The sequence below is a fragment of the Mesocricetus auratus genome, unplaced genomic scaffold (assembly GCF_017639785.1).
Source record: "Mesocricetus auratus isolate SY011 unplaced genomic scaffold, BCM_Maur_2.0 Super-Scaffold_100014, whole genome shotgun sequence".
Taxonomy (NCBI): Eukaryota; Metazoa; Chordata; class Mammalia; order Rodentia; family Cricetidae; genus Mesocricetus; species Mesocricetus auratus.
In genome coordinates this window covers 44,752,412-44,774,483 of record NW_024429197.1, presented here as the reverse complement: position 1 = coordinate 44,774,483, position 22,072 = coordinate 44,752,412, and the positions used below count along the sequence as shown (strand labels likewise).

The 22,072-nt window shown below is 40.2% G+C and overlaps 1 long non-coding RNA gene across 1 annotated transcript in view; it reads left to right on the top strand.

The window, feature by feature from the left end:
• LOC121144092 overlaps nt 1–22,072 on the top strand; it is a 94,220-nt gene that overhangs the window by 435 nt on the left and 71,713 nt on the right. The gene's annotated exons all lie outside the window — the stretch shown is intronic.

Here is a 22,072-nt window from a genome sequence, read left to right as displayed (position 1 = left end):
TTTCTAAAGAATATTGATATCTACTCAGACTGAGTAGAGAAAATTGTCCTCTCTAGTGCACAGCCCGCCTGGTCCAATCATATGAAGACCTGAGCAGAAAAAAAAGAGACTTAGAAAAGAGGAATGTTTTGCTAGGACAATGGTCTTTTCTGGCTTTAATCTCACACTTACACTACTGGCTTTTCAACACTTAGGCCTTCACATATGTACTGGAACTTACACCCATGGCTGTCCTGGTATCCAGTATGCTCACTCTAGACTTTGGGATTTCTCTTCTTTTTTTAATTGTTTTGATTTTCTTTGGGGGTTGTAGGAAATTAATTTGGAGGGTCTTGTACCTAAACATGCACTGTGCCAGTGAGCTACAGCTCCCGATTTATCCCTCACCCTCAGTAACTGCATAACTAAAAATCATATAAACTAATATCTCTCACCCACATGCACGTATGATATAGGAGACCTGTTTAGCCATCTGTGCACAATAGGTATGCATTCGCATCAATTTTCTTCCTAACACATTATTTCCTGCTGAATATACACCAAAGCCCACAAACTCTTGTCCAGGGTCACATCACTCTACATGATTCACATTTTAATCAGCACAAATCTTACAAGAATGAAGAAAAACTTTCAGTCAGGATTGAAACATCCAGATTCTAAGATATTTGGATGCCCAGAAAACTGGAAAATCTCTGGTCAAAACTGACATTCCCATTAGCCAACTATCTATCCATATCCAGAGACAGCAGCTTTCATGTTAAGCATCAGTCTCCAGAACATAAGTAGAGGTCAGACATTGTGGTACCTAAGCATCTACCTCCCTGGTGTCCTGTATAGCATCATAGTCTAGTCTTCATCTGCAGCTGCTCCAGCGGAGACACAGGCATAGGAAACTACTCTATGTACCTATGTATCAACTATCTTGAGAGACTTTCTAAAGTTCAATGATCTAGCGTTTAGATTGTGAAGTATTACAGGAAAATGACTTTTACATTTCTATGACGATTTTGGGCTTTTAGTAAACCTGAAAGTGACCTCCCAGCAAAAGTTTGAGGTAGAAATAAACTGGAATCACTTTTTTCATTTTTTATATTTTCAAAAATTAAAATATAATTAAATCATTCACTCCCCCGCCCCGTTTCTTCCTTCAATTCTTCCCATGTGCCACATTAGCTGTACTGCAAACTCATGGCTTTATGTTCATGATTTTAGTGCTGGTCACTTGTTACTGCATAACAAGGATCAGAGTAGAAGAGGGAACAGAAAAATTGTAAGAGTAGAGGAACAGGAAGTTTGCTGTGAGATTTTATCTTTGTTGGAGAAGCTACACTCACAAAGTCTCATCAACATGGCCACCTAAACAAGACCTGAACAAGGATGGTACCAACAGACATGCTAACATAGAAGGGTGAAAACTCTCAAGGCCTAAACCCTAAACAAAACACTATAGACAATTAAGAAATGTTGGGATGGGGATAAAACATTTTCCTGAAGCAAGATCCTCCAAATTTGTATTCACATTTGAAGATTTAAAGAAAACTGCTTCAAAAATCTCATTCTTCATAAGTCAATACAAATGAAAATGTATAATTATAGTTTTGAACTTTATAATATGTTTGCACCTGAAAGCACAAAGATATGTTCGTGTAGATGATGGTGAATATAACTATTCTGAACACTTGGAAGAAAACTGCATAAAGTACTTGTTTAGCATATTCGTGAGAAACAAATAACATATGTAAGATCAAAGATCATGAATGATGTTCTTATGTTTAAAAGAAAACAACCCATGAGACATGCCAAATTGAAACAGCCTCTGAATTATTTCATTCACAACACTCGGGACAACTCCAGATCAGCTTGACAACTAAGATTGACAAACTAGGTAAAATTCCAAATAACATAAAGTTGACAGAATCAAAGTTTAAGTCATCTTGTCAGTATGAAACATGTTTTTATAGTGTGTGTATGTGTGTGTGTGTGCACATGCATGTATAATTTTTAAACATTGTAATCCTGAATTGTTATTTTAAAGACCAGCAACTCCATCCTACCTGCTGCATTTCTTCACATAAAAAAACAGTTTTGATTCATAGCAATGATAAGAAGCAGTATTGCAGTGTTGTTTGTTGCTCAGTCTTAACGGCTCCCTCAGGGGCGGGGTAAGAAGACACAGACCTCGGGAGGCAGGAGAAAGGGAAAATAGCATACTCATTTATTTAGCAATGGATACAAACTTATATAGTCTCCCAGCACCCAGGAGGTCTTATCCATTGGCGTTGCATTGTCGACCCTCATTGGCAAGGTGAGATCAGCTCCTGTTCTAGGGCCTCCCATAGGATCCCATCGTTGCCCCTCATTGGCTGGGCAGGATCAGCACCACTGACAGCAACTGTCAGACTACAGGTTGGCTCTCTAGGCCTGGTTGGCCTTAATTTCCTACAGTTGTTCATTTAAAAGATAATAGGCAAAAGGTAAACATGCAGATCATGGCATCAACAATAGATATAATCTAGCATAGGCCAGTAGCATCTTGCCTGAAGTACCACACTCAGTTCTTAGCAACAGATTAATACTAATGTCATTTTAACAAGAACTATTTAGCTGCAGGCAAACCCAGCTACATGAAGGGGCATTTTTCCCTCAGTCCTTCCTTGAATGCAATCAGCAGTTGAATAGAGAGGGCAACTCTGTAGCTGAGCCAAGAGTCCTCCACCCCTTCTTTATTCAGAATAGTAACATGAAGTAACAGGAACTATTAGGAAGAAAATATGTCTAGAGCCTTGACTTCTGCAGTAAAACAACACATGTCTAGACTCCCTGGGCCCTCAGGGCAGCTTGTACAACAGAAAACAGATGACCTCTCAAGAAGAAATTGGGGGATAGATGCTGAGTTGCCAAAACATGTGCTGTTGGTATATGTAATGAGAAACATTTAGGTTAATACAGGGAAACTGGATTAATAATTGTCATATCTCTCTTTATAGTGACTAGAATGTCATTGGGAATTGATAGACTTTCCAATGTCTAGTTTTATTGTTTTTATTTAGTTATTTTAATTTTAAATAGCTTGCTTCACATGTCAATCCCAGTTCCCTCTCCCTCCCCTCCTCTCGCACCCCCCACCACCCCACCCAACCTCCTACCCTATCGACTCTTCCTTACACATAGGAGATATCTAGAGTCTGTCATTTCATTCAGGGCAGGATCCAGGCACTCCCCTAAGAGTCCAGGATGAGAGAGCACCCCTCCTTGTGTTATAGACACACGAAGTCCATTTGTATGCCAGGGATAAACACTGATCCACTGCCCAGGGCCCCATAGGTTGCCCAGGCCTCCTCACTGGCTCTCACACTCAGGGGGGTCTGGATCAGTCCCATGCTGGCCTCCCAGGTGTCGGTCTGGGGTCCAAGAGCTCTCCCCTATTCACATCAGATGTCTCTGCTGGTTTTGCCAGCCCATCCTTTGCCAATTTGCTCTCTCTCTGTCACTGGGTTCCATGGGTTCAGTTCAGTGTTTAACTGTGGGTGTTTGCCTCTGCTTCCATCAGTCCCTGGATGAAGGCTCCAGGATGGTTATAGACATCAAGTTCATTATCGGGAATGGGCATTCGAGGTGGTCTCTCCATTATTGCTTAGCTTGCCAATTGGTGTCATCCCTTTAGATCACTAAAGGTCACACTGGTGCCTGATCTGTCTTCTAACCTATGATTCCCTCTTCCCCCTATTCTAACCCCCACTCAACCTTTCTGTTCCCCCATGACCTACTCTCTCTTCCTCTTCTCCCCCTCTCTTCTTCCCAACTCCCACTCCCCCCCCACCCCTCGCCGTGTTCCCAATCTGTTCAAAAGATCTTGCCTCATTCCACTTCTCTGGGGTACCATGCATATCTCTCTTAGGTTATTTCCTGTTTCCCAGACTCTCTGTCAGTGGAAGTACAGACTATCCTGATCCATGTCTAAAATCCATATATGAGAGAGTACATGCCATGTTTGTCTTTTTGTGACTGAGTTACCTCACTCAGGATGGTTACTTCTAGTGCCATACATTTACCTGCGATTTCAAGATTCCATTGTTTTTTCTGCTCAGTAATACTCCATTTCATAAAAGTACCACATTTTTCTATCCACTCTTCAGTTGAGGGGCATCTAGGTTGCTTCCAGTTCTGGCTATTACAAATAATGCTACTATGAACATAGTGGAGCAGATGCCCTTGTTGTATGCTTGGATATATGCTTAAGAGTGGAATTGCTGGGTCTTGTGGTAGATTGATTCCCATTTTCCTGAGGAATCTCCATACTTATTTCCAAAGTTGCTGTATGAGTTGGCACTCCCACCAGCAGTGGAGAAGTGTTCCCCTCTCTCCACATCCTCTCCAGCATAAATTGTCATTGGTGTTTTTGATTTTCGCCATTCTGACAGGAGTAAGATGGTATCTCAAAGTTGTTTTGATTTGCATTTCCCTGATGGCTAAGGATGTTGAACACTTTCTTAAGTGTCTCTTGGCCATTTTAGTCTCCTCTATTGAGAATTCTATATTTAGTTCTGTACCCCACCTTTTAATTGGATCCTTTGGTGTTCTGGAGACTTGCTTCTTGATTGAGTTCTTTGCAAATTTTGGAGATTAGCCCTCTGTCAGATGTGGGGTTAGTGAATATCTTTTCCCATTCTGTGGACTGCCTTTTTGTCTTGTTGACTGTGTCCTTTGCCTTACAGAAGCTTCTTAGTTTCAGGAGGTCCCATATGTTAATTGTCAATCTCAGTGTCTGTGCCACTGGTGTTATGTTTAGGAAGTGGTCTCCTGTACCAACTCGTTGAAGAGTATCTCCCACTTTCGCTTCAAAGAGTTTCAGTGTGGTTGGATTTATGTTGAGATCTTTGATCCATTTGGACTTAAGTTTTGTACAAGGCGATAGACATGTATCTATCTGCAGTCTTCTGCATGCCAATACCTAGTTATGCCAGCACCATTTGTTGAAGACGCTTTCTTTTTCACATTGTATAGTTTTAGCTTCTTTGTCAAAAATCAAGTGTTCATAGGTGTATGGGTTAAAATCAGGGTTTTCAATTCGGTTCCATTGGTCTACCTGTCTATTTTTGTGCCAATACCAAGCAGCTGTTTTCAGGACTATAGCTCTATAATAGAGCTTGAAGTCAGGTATGGTGATGCCTCCTAAAGTTCCTTTATTGTATAGGGTTGTTTTGGCTATGTTGGGCCTTTTGTTTTTCCATATAAAGTTGATTATTGTTCTTTCAAGTTCTGTGAAGAATTGTGCTGGAATTTTGGTAGGGATTGCCTTGAATCTATAGACTGCTTTTGGCAAGATTGCCATTTTTATTATGTTGATCCTACCAATCCAAGAGCATGGGAGATCTTTCCGTTTTCTGATATCCCCTTTGATTTCTTTCTTTAAAGACTCAAAGTTCTTGATACATAGGTTTTTCACTTCCTTGGTTAACATTATCCCCAGATATTTGATGCTGTTTTTGGCTATTGTAAAGGGTGATGTTTCTCTGATTTCTTTCTCAGCCACTTCATCATCTGTATATAATAGGGCCACTGATTTTTTGAGTTATCCTTGTATCCTGCCACTTTGCTGAGGTGTTTATCAGCTCTAGGACTTCACTTGTGGAGTTTTTCAGGTCACTTATGTAAACTATCATATCATCTGCAAATAGTGAAAGCTTGACTTTTACTTTTCCTATTTATATCCCCTTGATCTCCTTTTGTTGTCTTATTGCTCTAGCTAGAACTTCAAGTACAATATTGAAGAGATATGGAGACAGTGGACAGCCTTGTCATGTTCCTGATTTTAGAGGAAATGCATTGAGTTACTCTCCATATAGTTTGATGTTAGCTGTTGGTTTACTGTATATTGCTTTTATTATGTTCAGGTATGTTCCTGTTATCCCTGATCTCTCTAGGACCTTTATCATGAAGGGGTGCTGGATTTTGTCAAAGGCTATTTCAGAATCTAGTGAGATGATCATGTGTTTTTTTCTTTCGCAGTTTGTTTTTATGGTGGATTATATTGATAGATTTTCTAATGTTGAACCATCCCTGCATTCCTGGGATGAATCATGATGGATGATTTTTCTGATGTGTTCTTGAATCCAGTTTGCTAGTATTTTATTGAGTATTTTTGCATTGATGTTCATGAGGGAAATTGGTCTATAGTTCTCTTTCTTATTTGTGTCTTTGTGTGGCTTGGGTATCAAGGGAATTGTAGCATCGTAAAAAGAGTTTGGCAGTGAGCCTCCTGCTTCTATTGTGTGGAATACTTTGAGGAGTATTGGAATTAGCTCTTTTTTATTTTTTTGTATTTATGTATTTTTTATGTTTAACATGCATTCAAATAACTTTCTTTTTTTCCAGTTTAAATTTAGATAAGAAACGAGGTTGCTTCACATGTCAGTTCCAGGTCCCTCTCCCATTCCCTCCCCTCCTCCCGTGCCCTCCCCCCAACCCCCCCGTTATCCCCTCATTCCCCCAGGGAGGGTGAGGCCCTCCATGGGGGTGTCCATAGTCTGTCATTTCATATAGGGCAGGACCTAGACCCTTCCTCAAGATTTCAGGGTGAGAGTGCACCTCACATTGTTCTATGGGAATCCAAATTCCGTGTGTATACTTGGGATGGGTACTGATCTGCTGCCCAAGGCTCAATAGGTTCCCTAGGCCTCCTCACTGACACCCAAATTCAGGGGGTCTTGATCAGTCCCATGCTGGATTCCCAGGCTGATGCCTGGGATTCAAGAGTTAACCTTTGTCTGGTCAGCTGTTTCTGGGGGTTAAACCAGCCCAGTCTTAATCCCTTTGATCATCAGTCCTCCCTCTCTGTTACTGGCTTTCTTGAGTTACTGGCTTTCTTGAGTTCAGCTCAGTACTTAACCAGTCACTAAATGAAGTTTCTGTTTCCCAGACTCGCTGGCCATAGGATTGTAGGCTGGCACTCCCCAGATCTATGTCTAAAATCCATATATGAGAGAGTACATGCCATGTTTCTCTTTTTGTGACTGGGTTACCTCACTCAGGATGGTTTCTTCTAGTGTCATGCATTTGCCTGCAAATCTCATGATTCCATTATTTTTTTCTGCTGAATAGTACTCCATTGTGTAGATGTACCACATTTTCTCTATCCACTCTTCGGGTGAGGGACATCTAGGTTGCTTCCAAGTTCTGGCTATTACAAATAAAGCTGCTATGAACATAGTGGAACAGACATCTTTGTTGTATGAATGGGCATCTTTTGGATATATGCCTAAGAGTGGAGTTACTGGGTCTTGTGGTAGGTTTATTCCCATTTTTCTGAGGAATCTCCATACTGATTTCCAAAGTGGCTGAACCAGTTGGCACTCCTACCAGCAATGGAGGAGTGTTCCCCTTTCACCACATCCTCTCCAGCATAAATTGTCATTGGTGTTTTTGATTTTAGCCATTCTGACAGGAGTGAGATGGTATCTCAGAGTTGTTTTGATTTGCATTTCCCGGATGGCTAAGGATGTTGAGCACTTTCTCAAGTGCCTCTCAGCCATTTTAGACTCCTCTATTGAAAACTCTCTATTTAGTTCTGCAGCCCACTTTTTAATAGGGTCCTTTGGTGTTTTGGAGACTTGCTTCTTGAGTTCTTTGTAAATTTTGGAGATCAACCCTCTGTCAGATGTGGGATTAGTGAATATTTTTTCCCATTCTGTGGGCTGCCTTTTTGTCTTGCTGACTGTGTCCTTTGCCTTACAGAAGCTTCTCATTTTCAGTAGGTCCCATTCATTAATTGTTGATCTCATTGTCTGTGCTACTGGTGTTATGTTCAGGAAGCTGTCTCCTGTACCAATTCATTCAAGGGTACCACCCACTTTCTCTTCTAAGAGGTTCAGTGTGGCTGGATTTATGTTGAGGTCTTTGATCCATTTGGACTTAAGTTTTGTGCATGGCGATAAACATGGATCGATCCACATTCTTCTACATGCCAGTCTCCAATTATGCCAGCACCATTTGTTGAAGATGCTTTCTTTATCCATTGTATATTTTTAGCTTCTTTGTCAAAGATCAGATGTTCGTACATGTGTGGGTTAATACCCGGGTTTTCAATTCGATTCCATTGGTCTACCTGTCTATTTTTGTGCCAATACCAAGCTGTTTTCAGGACTATAGCTCTGTAATAGAGCGGAATTAGCTCTTCTTTGAATTCCTGATAGAATTCTGCAATGAAGCCACATGGGCCTGGGCTTTTTTTGTTTGGGAGACTTTTGTTGACTGCTTCTATTTCGTTAAGGGTTATAGATCTGTTTAGATTGTTTATCTGTTCTTGATTTAGTTTTGGCAAGTGATATCTATCCAGGAAATTGTCCATTTCCTTTAAATTTTCAAATTATATGGAGTACAGATTGTCAAAGTATGCCCTGATGATTCTCTGGATTTCCTCAGGGTCCGTTGTTATGTCCCCCTTTTCATTTCTGATTTTGTTAATTAGCATGCTCTCTCTCTCTCTCTCTCTCTTTCTCTCTCTCTCTCTCTCTCTCTCTGTATTTTGGTAAGTTTGGACAAAGGTTTGTCTATTTTGTTGATTTTCTCAAAGAACCAACTCTTTGTTTCATTGATTCTTCTCAATGTTTTCCTGGTTTCTATTTGATTGATTTCAGCCCTCAATTTGATTATTTCCTGGCATCTCCTCCTCCTGGGTGAGTTTGCTTCTTCTTGTTCTAGAGCATTCAGCTGTACTATTAATTCTCTAGTGTGACTGTTCTCCAGTTTCTTCATGTGGGCACTTAGTGCTATGAACTTTCCTCTCAGCACTGCTTTCTGAGTGTCCCATAAGTTTGGGTATGTTGTGTCTTCATTCTCATTGAATTCCAGGAAATCTCTAATTTCCTATTTTATTTCTTCCTTTACCCAGGGATGGTGCAATTGTGCATTGTTCAATTTCCATGAGTTTGTAGGGTTTCTGTGATTTGTGTTATTGTTGAATTCTAATTTTAATGCATGGTAGTCTGATAAGATACAGGGGGTTATTCCAATTTTTTTTGCATCTGTGGAGATTTGCTATGTTTCCTATTATGTGGTCAATTTTAGAGAAGGTTCCATGTGGCACCGAGAAGAAGGTATATCCCTTTGTGTTTGGGTGGAATGCTCTATAGATATCTGTTAAACCCATTTGGGTCATGACTTCTATTAGTTCTTTTTTGTTTCTTTGTTAAGTTTCTGTCTGGAGGTCCTGTCTAGCACATTTTGAGTCATATTGTTAAATAGCTAGCTGTAAGTAAGCTGTAAGTAGGAATGGAGAATACTGGAGATGAACGGCTCCTATAAGGTCAGCATTATGTGAAACAGAAACTAGAAGATCAAGAGTTTACTGGTCAGGTGCCACTGCATGGTACTCCGGATCCCAGGAAAACATGGTATCTTCAGTTATTAATATGTTGCTATTAACCTGGCTCTGATAACCCTTACAAGATCAGCAGGAGACCTCCTGATCAAGAACAAAAGCACCACCGTGCCCTTCTGTTAAAGAGATAATCCTAGCAAGACTGTCAATCACCTGATCAGGACTACACCCCTCTGAAAAAGATGTTTGTTCTATAAATTCCTCAAAAAGTACTATACAAGTCTCCTAGGGTGTAGATAGGGAGAGGGGTCTCTTTGGCCAACAAGTGATGCCTACCTTCTATGCCGTATTCTGTGTTTCCTATCTAAATACTTCTGATGTTTCAATAACAATGGAAATGAGCGGAGCCCAGATTGAAAGCCCAGTGACATGGTAGGGTTTTGTTTTGTTTTGTTTTACATCTTTTTAGTGGATTCACTTCTTAGGAGGAGTCCACAGAATTCCCTCCTTCTTTCCAGGATGCAGTATATCCCTTCCGTTCCTCATTCCAGAAGTGTGTACTCAGGTCACTCTTTTCTGCTCATTTGTATGCCCATCACCTATTGTCCCTGAGCTTACCAGATTTGGCTGTTTTCAGCATATCAGCTACACTTGTGTAGTTTGTCTGAATGTGTGTTCTTCTACTACATCCTTTGCTACTTTTGTTGCTAATAAAAGACTCAACTGGCAGAATCCTCGTGGTTATTTTCTTTCACTATTTTTCCTGAGTGTTCTGTAGCTATTTTCCGTATAAACCACATATTTATTTGGGAAAAATCTAACATCTTTATCTTCCTTTGAGTACACTCAAAGCCAATTCTATGGGATCATCATTACTATGTTCTGAAATAAGTTTTTCCTTTATTCCCTGTTCCTGTCACTATATGGTTAGGCCACAGTAGTTCTCACTTTGGATGGAGACCCTTAAGTGGTGGGTCTCTTTGTTGTATGTTTTGTTTTGTGTTTTGTTCAAGGTTTCACCATGTAGCTCTGATTGACCTGAAACTCACTATGTAGACCAGGCTGGACAAACTCACAGGTCTCTTCGATTTTGAGGCGCTTATTTTACATTTAAATTTCCTGAAGAGAAAATTCTGATGGCCACCATCCTCCAATTCATTGTAGCCTGGATTTGCAGTTGTTGGATTTCTGCTCAACTCCCAACTCCATCTCCAGTTCAACATCTCCAGTTCATTTCAGGAAGGAAACTCTGCTATGCCTGTAAAGGGAAATCATATCCCCACCCGAGACCAGAAGCAAATTTGAAATAATGCATGTAGGACATGAGTTCCACCTAACTAAAGATTTTAAGAATCAGAAAAGGTATGCTATATAAAAACCCTTGGGCTTTAAAGCAAAAGGAGGCTCCTCAAATGCTCAGGCTTTGGAAAAGGGAGGCCTTTTCCATAAACTTCTCATGTTTGTTCTCCTCCACATGGATTAACTGCCTTCAACCCCTGTGGATTTCCCACTCAGTTATATCCTAAATAATCAATCACCAAACCCTAGAAAGGAAGAAGTTGGCTTGACCTCAGATAGGATTTATCCAAAAAAAGATAAATTTGAACTATGGGCCATGGCTCTCCTTAGACGGAACCCATTTGGAAGAGGTTCCTTTGACAGAGCCTCCTCCTGATAAATCTAAAAGAACTGAAACCTTTGACAACATCACCACCTACTGGAAAAATAAGCTCTGTACCCTATATTTGAAATCTTAATGCTTCAAATCTAGCTGCTCAAATGCATCCCCTCTAAGCTCTTGCAGATTTGGATTCATTAGGGCAAAATATCTTTTATCTATGACAGGCTTTGAGCAATTCAAGCAGGATTTAGGTAGTTTCTCTGATTATTCTGTGAAATATATAGTTTTTTGACAACTCTACCAAATATAAACTATTTTGGAAGGATGTCAATGTTACTATGGGATGGAGCCTAATTCTGAAAGAACTAGAGTGATTCAAAGAGATAGATGATATACAAATTACCTGTAAGCAACAGAATCTAAATATCCCACAGATCCTGAAGCAGTCTTGATAGATTCCCTGAGATGGAGTGGTAACACCTAGGATGATGTGTTAACTGTGCCAACATGCTTTTATCAATGTGTTGAGAGACCGAATAACGATAAATTAAAAATGAGTAAATTACACCAACCAAGTAACCGTTTACCAGGGGCTTAATGAAAACTCTACCCTTTTGGAGAACTTTTAGAATGCTATACAAAAATACATCCTACCCAACTAATCCCTTGACATTAGAGGAAATTACAAAAATTGTAATGGAACCTAAGATTCTCAGTGATGGATACAGAAAATGTTGTACTCTGTTACTAGAATCTAAATGTAGAGGAAAATAAATATAGGTCAATGAACAGACAGACAAAACTCAAGGTCTCCCACTAGGAATTTCTCTGAGGAAATAAGAAAACAGACTAAACACTAGAAGAAAGTTTGTCCAAATATTAAATGGTCTCCTAAGACTCTTTGCCCCAAGTACTGGGAAATAAAAAACACAAAACAACCGAAAACAAAAACTATAGCTCTGGAGAGCTTACTGCTCCAAAGACCAAGAGACACTTAAACCAGAACTCCAAATGTTGCCCTTTGAATAAGAGAGTTGTCCTGTGACTGAATTCTCACATGCAATAGAATGGATCGTTGAGTAAATTTGGATGTCACAGATGGGATTCTAAGTTTTCTCCATGCTTAAGGAGTCTCATATTCTAGACAATCATCTTCCAGCCCTGTCAGGCTAAGGGCACCAATCAATGGTCTCCCATATCCAAACATTTTACTGTTTTGTTATTTTTGGAATAATTTACATTTTGTCCATGTTTTCCTTGCAATTCCTACCCATCCATCCCCATTATTAAACAGATTTATTGGCAAAAATCAGAGCCCAAAATACCCTCAGTACCTAATCTAAATAATTTCATGAACTCTCCTGAAGAGAAAGATAATACACTGTTTAGATTTATTAATCCCCACGTGAGCTACTGACTTTCCAGGTAGGAAAATTATAGACTTCGTAGCATGATCAGAATACTTCTTTGATTTTCTTAAATTTAAACAATCCTTTGAAATTCTTGAAGATCAAGTAGGACACCAGACCTACAGAAACAGATACTTGGGTCAAGTTTGGCAAATAGGCCACCATGCCAAGGAGATGAATATTTATTAGCTTTTGTCAATATTTTCATGGAATAGATAGCATCTCTCCCAACTTGACTTTAAAAGGACACTGAAGTATCTAAATAGCCATCTAAGGAAATAATTCCTCAATTTGGCTTCTCAAGGTCTCTTCAAAATAATGGTCCGTCCTTGGCTTCCAGGATCACCCGATCTATAACTAAATCTCTGGGAATTAGGTTTTCATTCTTCCTGGAGACTTCAGTCCTCCAAAAAGGGTGATGATGCTAATCAGATCCCAAAATTATTCATTAAAAATGAATGTTTAGCAGAAGACTCATCTCACCTGAAGGGCAATGCCATTGATAGTCCTTCTTAGCACCCATACAGCTCAATTCTGCTTTGGGCCTACATCCCATTCAGGGTGTTTAATGGGCATGTTTCTCTGTATTCAGAGTTGTGACTAAAGCACAAATACTGGTCTTTAAATCAACTTTCCCTCTAGGCTTAATAGAAATGGCTATTAAAAACCATGGGTTAAAAAGACTAATCTGTTGGGAAAACAAAACTCATTTCAACTAGGAGAATGGGTATAATGAGAAACCCACGTGTGTCTAAGGGATATCAAGGCTTTATTAAGATATGGAAGGGGAAATACACTCACAAATACAGGATATGGTAAATCCAGTTGCAGAGTCCTTGAAAAGCTGGGAACTGATCATGTGCTGCTTCACCCAGTGTTTACCAACCAAGAGAGAGCTACCCCCTCCCTCCTACCTTATAGGTCATGTAGGCAGACAAGAAGTACTGCCTCTATCCGGCCAGACATCCCAAGGTCATGGGTGGAGCAAATACCCACTACAAATGGGTGCTAATTAAAACTTAGTGAATGATTCTCATGGTCAACAAGGAAAGACTCTTTGAAAAGGCACATTTTTAATTTTAATTTTTTAGTTTGTATTTACATTAAAGATAATCTTATTTTACATATCAATCCCAGTTTCCTCTCCCTCTCACCCTCCCATTTCCCCCATCATTCCCCCATACCAACCCCCATCCACTTGTCAAGGAGGGTGAGGCCTCCCATGGAGGATCATCAAAGTCTCTCACATCATTTGGGGCAGGAACTAGGCCCTCCTCCCATGTATCTATGCTGAGAGAGTATCCATAGAGCCTTCATCCAGTAGCTGAAGCAGAAGCAGAGATTCACAGCTAAGCACTGAGGGAGGAGTGATGAGCAAAGAGGTCAAGACCATAGAAACAGCTGACCTGAGCAAGTGGGAGCTCATGGACCCCAGTCTGACAGCTGAGGGACCATAATAAGACTGAACCAGGCCCCCTAAATGTGAGTGTCACTTGGGAGGCTTGGGTAGTCTATGGGGCAGCAGGCAATAGAACAAGTATTTATCCCTAGTGCACGAATGGGCTTTGGGAGCCCATTCCCTATGGAGGGAAAGGCTCACTTTTGATACTTGTGTCTTCCACAACCATCAAGGCCTCAAGAATTACCAGCCAGATTAATCATTTCCTTGGAATCATTAGATAGGAGACCCTCCACAGGAAACACTTCCTGTGAACCCTTGGCAACACTTCTCTCAAACCCTTGGCAAAGTCAACACATTTGAGGCCTTGTGCATCTTTTTCAAAGAAAGAGATGAAAACTTTTATTTGTTCCTCCCTCCACAAAAAGCAGTGATTTACTGGCAGACTTCCCTTCTGATAAGGCTTTTCTTTTGGCCTTTCTAAATCCCAGAGGAAAACATACTTTTTACAGGACAATGCTTCAGACAGTAAACAAGACCATTGTTGAGGTTGTGAACAACTATTCATGCCCAGGTACTCCACTATTCCATCATGAGCATCTCCTCTTCGAGGAAATGATTGGAATCAATTATAAGCATACATTAACCAGGTCAAATTTAGTTCAAATAATCTAGTAATTTAACTAACAGTCAGAAGGGACACAGTGCTACAGAGACATGTTAACCCCCTCTCCTCACAACAACTGTAGAAAATAATCATAGTTACCAGAATGAACATTTTTTCTAAATTTAAATTAGAAACAATCTTATTTTACATATCAATTCCAGTTCCCTCTCCCTCCCATCCTTCCAAGACCCCCACCAAACCCCTGTCCCACCCCCATCCACTCCCCAGGGAGTGGGGGATCATCAAAGTCTGCCACATTATTTGGGGCAGGGCCTAGGCCCTAGCCTGTGTATCTAGCATTGTCAAATTTGGGATGGATATATGAGTCCAACAAAAAGCCATTTAAATTGGACAGTTCCCTCACACTTGAAAGGGAGATGCTATTTTCTTCAGTGTATTCTAATGATATTTGATGGCCATGTTGGATCACTCTATCCTTCATCATTAGTATCATATGATAGTGAGTGGATTATGAGGGTAAAAATAGGGCTGGAGAGATGGCTCAGCCGTTAAAGGCTAGGCTCACAACCAAAAATATGAGGGTAAAAATATACTGAGCAGTTAGTTCCAAATGGTGTAGTCACCTATAAGGAGAGTTGAGGTATTCTAAGACACCTGTGTTTTCTCCTTGGCTATCAGACAATTACAATGGACCCCAAAGAATTGAAATTTCTCCAGGAATACCATGGAGAAAGGAAAAGGGTGAAGGGTGGAGCATTGGTTTTAGCCAGAGAAGAAAGTTACCTCTCAAGAAGATATTTAACACAGCCCTGACAATTTATAAAATCACTTTGACAAATCCTAGAAACAAGGTGTCAATCAATAATGGGCAGGACCATGCCATTATGGTCTGCATAACTGTGCACTATCTTTTGCTTTTGTTTAGATAGTCCTGATAATTCAGCTAATGTCTCATCTGCTGTACACAATCTACACAAACAGATGCAGGCTGTCAGATGCCACCTCTTTAACAGCTTTGAAATTATAGCTCCAATTTTCAAGGTGGAAACTGGTTATACCTGTTGTAATCTTCTAGTAGTTTTCTATAGTCTTTGTAGCCTACTTTGTTTCCTCTCATTATTGTCAACCAATACTGACATGGTCACTAAACATATATCCACAGATCAGGACCCCATCATTTGCCCTCTTAAGGAAAATTTTATAATAAGGAGCTTTACTGATCCCACATCACTCTCCTAAATTATTTCAGAATATCACTCTATTCTTGAATATTCTTAGACAGCTAGTTAGATGTTATCAGGATTGAGGGACCCTGCCTTCATTATCTTTAAAACAAAGGGTTGGAATGGAAAGTAAATGGCCGGAAGTGTAGGGTCTGAGTCATAGTCCTGTCTCAGAGGAAGACAGGATATTCTAAGCTTCATTGAAAGTCATTAATGAATAATATTCTAAATCTGGCCACAGAAGTCCTAACTCTTATAAGATTAGCACATATTCAGAAGGTTTCTGATTGCGTTGCTCCTTCCTTTAAGAAATAATCCACCAAACAATCAACCAAGTCCCTCAGAGTTAAGTTGCTAGTCCTAGATAGCATTTTTAGATTCTGTGAAAAAACCTGATTGATATGTGTTAGGACAGTGGTCTGTTTGAACTTTGTCCACTCTCATGCCTTTACAGTATACTTTATTCTACTTTATTCTCTATCGTGCACAACATTCTATGTCACCACAAATTATTTTTATGATGATCACAAAAACCAAGGAAATCTCTGGAGTCTAGACCAAGATATCATCTGTGAGTCTATGATAGATTGTATTTTATGCTTTTCCTAAAAAGAGATAATCAGACATCTAATCATCCCAGATAGGGTGCTGATGACAGAACAAAGAAATGATTCCACCTGAGTCCAAATTGGCAGGCCAATAAGTTTGTTTATTGAGCTAGTTATGGGAGTATGAAAGGTTACTTAAGGAGTATAGGTTAACTGAAACGCATATGTATCATTGGAAAATCTCATCTCAGTAAGGTGATGACCTCATAAAAATAGTGTAATAAATATCCTTATTCAGTCAACCTCCACTTCCTATATTCTCTAGTACCAACTAAGACATTTGAGAATCCAGTGACTCCCCTCTAGAGTGCTCTCAGGCCCATTACCATTGCTATAAACCTAGCTATCTATATTATTTTGCTTATTTTATTTCCATCATTACAGAGGTTAATATATTCTGTAAGTCACTTCAGCAATTTCTACTCCATGCTAGACAATAGTCATGTTATAACCAGAGAACAGCTATACCACAACAACTCTCCTTCAGAAAGAGGCACTGATAAATAAGCTTGCTAATGAGTCTCCAGGAGAATAATGCATCCTAAAAAGTACAAGACACAAGGAGAACAGACCTGAAACATGGATAAAAGTAGTTTTAAGTACTGGATAATATCCTTTAATGAAATTATCCTCCAAGCCAGCCAAGCCCCAAGAACTCAGCTCTGAATGTTAAGAAAAGCGGGCATGAAGGCTGGGAAGATGACTCAGTAGTTACAAGCACTTAGCCCTCTCACAAAAGACCCAGGTTCAGCTCCCAGCACATAGTGACCTATAACACCACCAGTTTTAGAGTATGAATTCATTGCCCTCTTCTAACCTCTGTGGGTGGCTACACACATGTGATACATATATACATACTCATCCATATGCATGAACATTTAAAATACAACAATTATCCTTTAAGTTTTTTAAACTTAAATAAGCATGCTATGATGTGGGGGAAAGCGAAACAGCATCTTCAAGCTACCATGACGTTTTAAGTCTACATTCTGAGCCTCCCCATCCTACTGGGCCTCATCCCAACAGCAATGATGGATAACATTCTTAAATATAAAACACATTGATATCTTTATAGAGGAGGAAAAATACAGAGCAGAACAGTATAAAATAAGCAAGTCTGAAGTCTCTCAGGGACCAAGAGGCAGAATTCCCATTCCACTGCACCATTAAGGACCTAAGCTGGTCAGCAGTAAAAGTGGAAAGTATTTCATTGAAGGAAGCTGAAATGTTTGTGATAGGCCATTCCAAGTGAGCTTGGCCAAGTTCTGTATAACATCCCTGGATAACCAAGAAAGTTAGAGGACATTAAGGCAGATACAACTTCTTATGTTTATGACCTGACCAACAGCCAGCCTTCCTTAGCAACTGTAAAGAGTTAATGCCACAGATCTATGACTACAAACTTAGAATGTTCTAAAAGGGACAACCCCTATTCCTATAAACTCAAATGTGGCATCTCTCTGCCTTTAACTTTTTCTTTGAGTCTTAGCTGAGTGGAAAAGTACTTTGTCCACCATATGACATCTGTCCCAGAGTCTGCTGAGCCAGATAAGTGACAAATGAGGGAAATCCAATCACTCTACTGACAACTTCTTGAAATTGGCTCTTCAGCCTCCTTTCAGAGAACTTCTTGCAAGTGGCTACTTGCTCCATTCAACCTTTTGTTTTTCTTGGATAAAGTCAAGCGCATTCAAGAAATATATGTCCTTGGTATTAAGAGCTGACACTTTATGTCTTTGCATCTGGGTCAGTCTACTATTGTAGACTGCACAGAGAGCCCTCTCCCTGAGTCTCTTGATCTTCCTTCACTTGGTGCTTATGGTTGCTGGCCAATCAGACCACAGGTAACTGAAAATCTCTAGCTAGAACTACTGTCCAGTGGGATCACAAGGCTTCTGGAATATGATTCCATACTACTACTGCACCATGGTATACACTGAGCCATCCTTTAAACTCCTTACAAAGCCTTACTTTCCATTTGCAGCTGATGGACCCCAGCCATGACTACATTTTGTTGAGTCTTGAGGAACTATAAAAATTATTGCTGCCCGCACAAGGAAGAGTAAGAGACCACTTACTCCCCCTTTTGAAATCTCCTTTAAGCTTGTGGTGAGGTAGCAGTAGCATTTTGTCCAGTCACATATTTTGCTGGCATTCTTCTCACTCCTCTTTCCACATATCCCAAATGCCACCCAATATTGCTATTAGCTACCAATGGCCTCCCTTCAGGAACACTGTAAGCTTAAACTAAAACTAGAGAGGACTACACTCTGTTATCAAGAAAGACCAAACAATGAAATGTGGAATAACTAAGTCTCAATGGGTCTGGCAACTGGCCTATGGCATGCACAGTAGGAGTTCTGCCAGAGGGCCTTGACAACAGCAGCTGAGTCTGACAAGAGATGACATGGACCTATGGACAGCGACCACATCTCCTCAGCAGATGCCAGCTCAGTAGATCTCCTCCCCTGGGGCAGAGTTGGAGGTGTATAAGGCTTACCCCTTCCTGGAATAAACTGAGCTTGTTGTCTCAACTCGATCCCAATGCCTGTGTTGTTGGTGTCACTCCTACTTTCCCCTACCCCCAAGGGACACCTGCGGGGACCTTGCAACAGTGAAACACCTTTTCAAATATGCTGTTCCTTTTCATTTCTCACTTACCAAAAGTCTTGTCACTGGGTCTGCCTACTTCTTCAATGGGATTGAATGGGTTTGTCCTGTTGGGGACATTTTTCAAAAAAGTCTCTTCATGAATTTTCCTCTTTTAAGAGGATGCTGGAAGACTAAGAATGTTCTTTTCTGGTTTCCTTTCACCAATCAGAGCTAGTTCCTCTCCTCGAAATGCCATGGAGGGAATCCTTTCTGGTGTGTCTCTGTTCTTTTCCCTCCTCCCTCCAGATACTGACATGACAATCAGTGTCACAGAGGATTCTCCCTTGGGATGTTTCTAAGGAACTTCAATACTTTCTCATTAGAGCAAGACATTCAGGCCAAATACTTGACTTTCTATTTCAACATGACCTGGTATGTATATAAAAACTGAGCAGTAAGGCATTTTGGTTCTCTTAATCACAATACCCTCCCTCAACCCAATCTTCACTGCTGCTATCCTGGCAAATGCTCTGAAGAACCCCACTTTTTGGTTTTCCTCTAACTTGTTCATTATTCAAGTCATCCATCTGCTTACCACATTTCCCTTCTTTTCTCCTAGCCTGTTTGCTTACCCCTTTTTAGTTCCTATAGACCTTGTCTCTGACTTTGAACTCACTGACCAGGTGGCTTCTCTTCATTCCAATTCTGAACAACCTTTATATTTCTATCTGGCATTACTACAAAGCTTCTTGGCACTTCACCCAGCCTCACTGCTCATACCTTTTTTTTCCAGCCCCTTTCAAGTGAGACCTGTCGACCACCTACCATCCAAGAAGTAATTAGAACTGAGAACATCGTTCACAAGCATGTGCCTTTGTCCATGTCTAATCTCTCTCAAATTGAAACTGAATTGGAGTCTTTCTCTATTTATCCCTCAAAATTTACAACATAATTTGAGTTCTTAGCATTCTTATGACCTAACATGGAAATATATAACTTCCCTTCATCCTCATGTATAAGCCAACATTATACATGAATGCTCTAAACCATCAATAGCCATACCATTATGTGATACCACAATCCCAAAGAAAGACCCAAGATAGAACTACTATCTAGCCTACTGCCCCAGACCAGATTAAAAGATCATATGCTTTCTTGCCTGGTAGAAGACATGAAAAGGACTATTTCCAAACTCATTAATTCTGTTAATGTTAGAGAAGTTGGATGGGGAACAAGTGAAAACCCATTTTCTCCTACTAACCGCAGAAGCCCTTTTAAAATACACCAGTCTTAATCCAGACTCCCCTGAAGGAAAGATCATCCTAGGAATGCACTTCATCTACCAGTCAGCACCAGATAGCAGATGCAAATTAGGAAAAACAGGAAAATGCCCACAGTTACTGCAAAACAAACTTGCATTGCCTCTCTTCAGTATTTAACAACTGGGATGCACAGGATTAGGAAAAAACAGAAAAGAAGGCCTAGGATAAAAGGCAAGGTCTATTAGCTCTGGAGACCTCTAACTGTAAAGTTATCCTAGCAGACAAATACAACCTTTGTTCAATCCCAAATGCATCCTAGCTCTTATTTATGGTATACTTACCCTGGCCATTGGAACAACAATCCCCCATCTCCAATTAAAGGTCCCATCTTCCTATGTCTTTTCCATCCTATAAATTAGACATTAGAAGAGAGTCCTTCCCTTAAAAGTCAAACTCACCCATGCCAACCTTAATGGCTAAAGGGACCCACCATTTCCAGCAGTGAATTTTCTGGCCTACTACTGGAAACAAGATAACATATCACAGGATCATAACATCCTGTACCATCTAATTGGCTGTGACTCAGAGTAACTTTCTCCTCGGCCGGTTTCTTATTGTTCTATTATAGAATAGAATTGGCTATTCTGCCCTGTCCAAAGTTTAGGCACCCCTCTTTCCCTATTACCTCAATAGTTGGAGTCAATGACACCTCCTCTTACCCTAAAGGTCACTCCCCTGTTATTGTGTGCTGTAGGAAATCAGGTTTCCAGCCCAATTCCTTTGTTTAAATTACATATTTCCAAGCTGGACACCAAATTACACTGGGTCTCTGAATCATCTCAAACTCATTTCCTTGGCTTGCTAACTCTGGTCCATCAGAACCTAACATTCTCTCTGTCCTCCAAAATATTCACCTTAATAACACTCAGGCAACTCCTCCATATGTGACACACCAACTCTAATCAGAACATCTTATATTCTATATTCAGCAAATTAAAAGACTACTTTATCATATTTGCCTCAATACCCCCTTTGAGCCCAACTTCCTCAAAGAACTCCCAAACCCTTATTTCCAAGTTCCTGGAGGCAAGCATCCTTAATTCTCCTGTGTAATATTTTCCATCTCAAGTAGCCATATGGAGCATACCATCTAGCTCAAGACCTTAAGATAATTAAAGAGATAGTTGCCTGTCTATATTTTTGCCCCATCCCATATACCCTCCTCAGTACTATGCTATGTAATACTCCATTATTTCAGTGACTTAGACCTTAAGGATGCTTTCTTCACTATACCCCCATTCCCTGACCCTCGGGATCATTTTCTTTCATCCCTAGTCTTAACCCTGACACTCATCTCCTCCAACAGCACACTTGGACCATTCTTTTCCAAAGAGTCTAAAACAAGCCATATTTGTAAGAGAACCCTTGCTTTACGTCTTTCTGCAATATGTAGGTGGCCTTCTCCTTTATATTCCTTCCCTCAAGATGGCACTCTTGGTTACCATCATTCTCCTAAACTTCCTAGGCCTACAGGGACACACAATTGTTCCATAAAGGTCTCAGCTGAACCAACAATTACTTACTTAGGCATCCTTTTCACACCAGATCAAATACACATACATGCTGTTTTTTTCCTAAACAGTTGGATAACACCACCAAAGAATGGCCTTCTGACTTACTGAAGTCGCAGCCACTTTCCTACTGATTCAAAGAAGCTGGCAAACTTATATATGGATAACATTTCCTTTTACTTCACCAAGTTATTTATAAACTCATCAGTCATACCTACTGTATATAATAATCAAATGTACCTAGTAGTACTCAATACCAGACCCTCCTATTATGAAATTCACACTTCTACACACTAATGAAATACATTAAATCCCATAAAAGAACCCATTGCATATCTGCACCTGTAAATTATAGAATATCCTCAGGAAGCCCACATAGGCTTAACACATTCCATACTTCCAAATCCAGAAAACACTTGGTTCATAGGTTCATAGCCGAA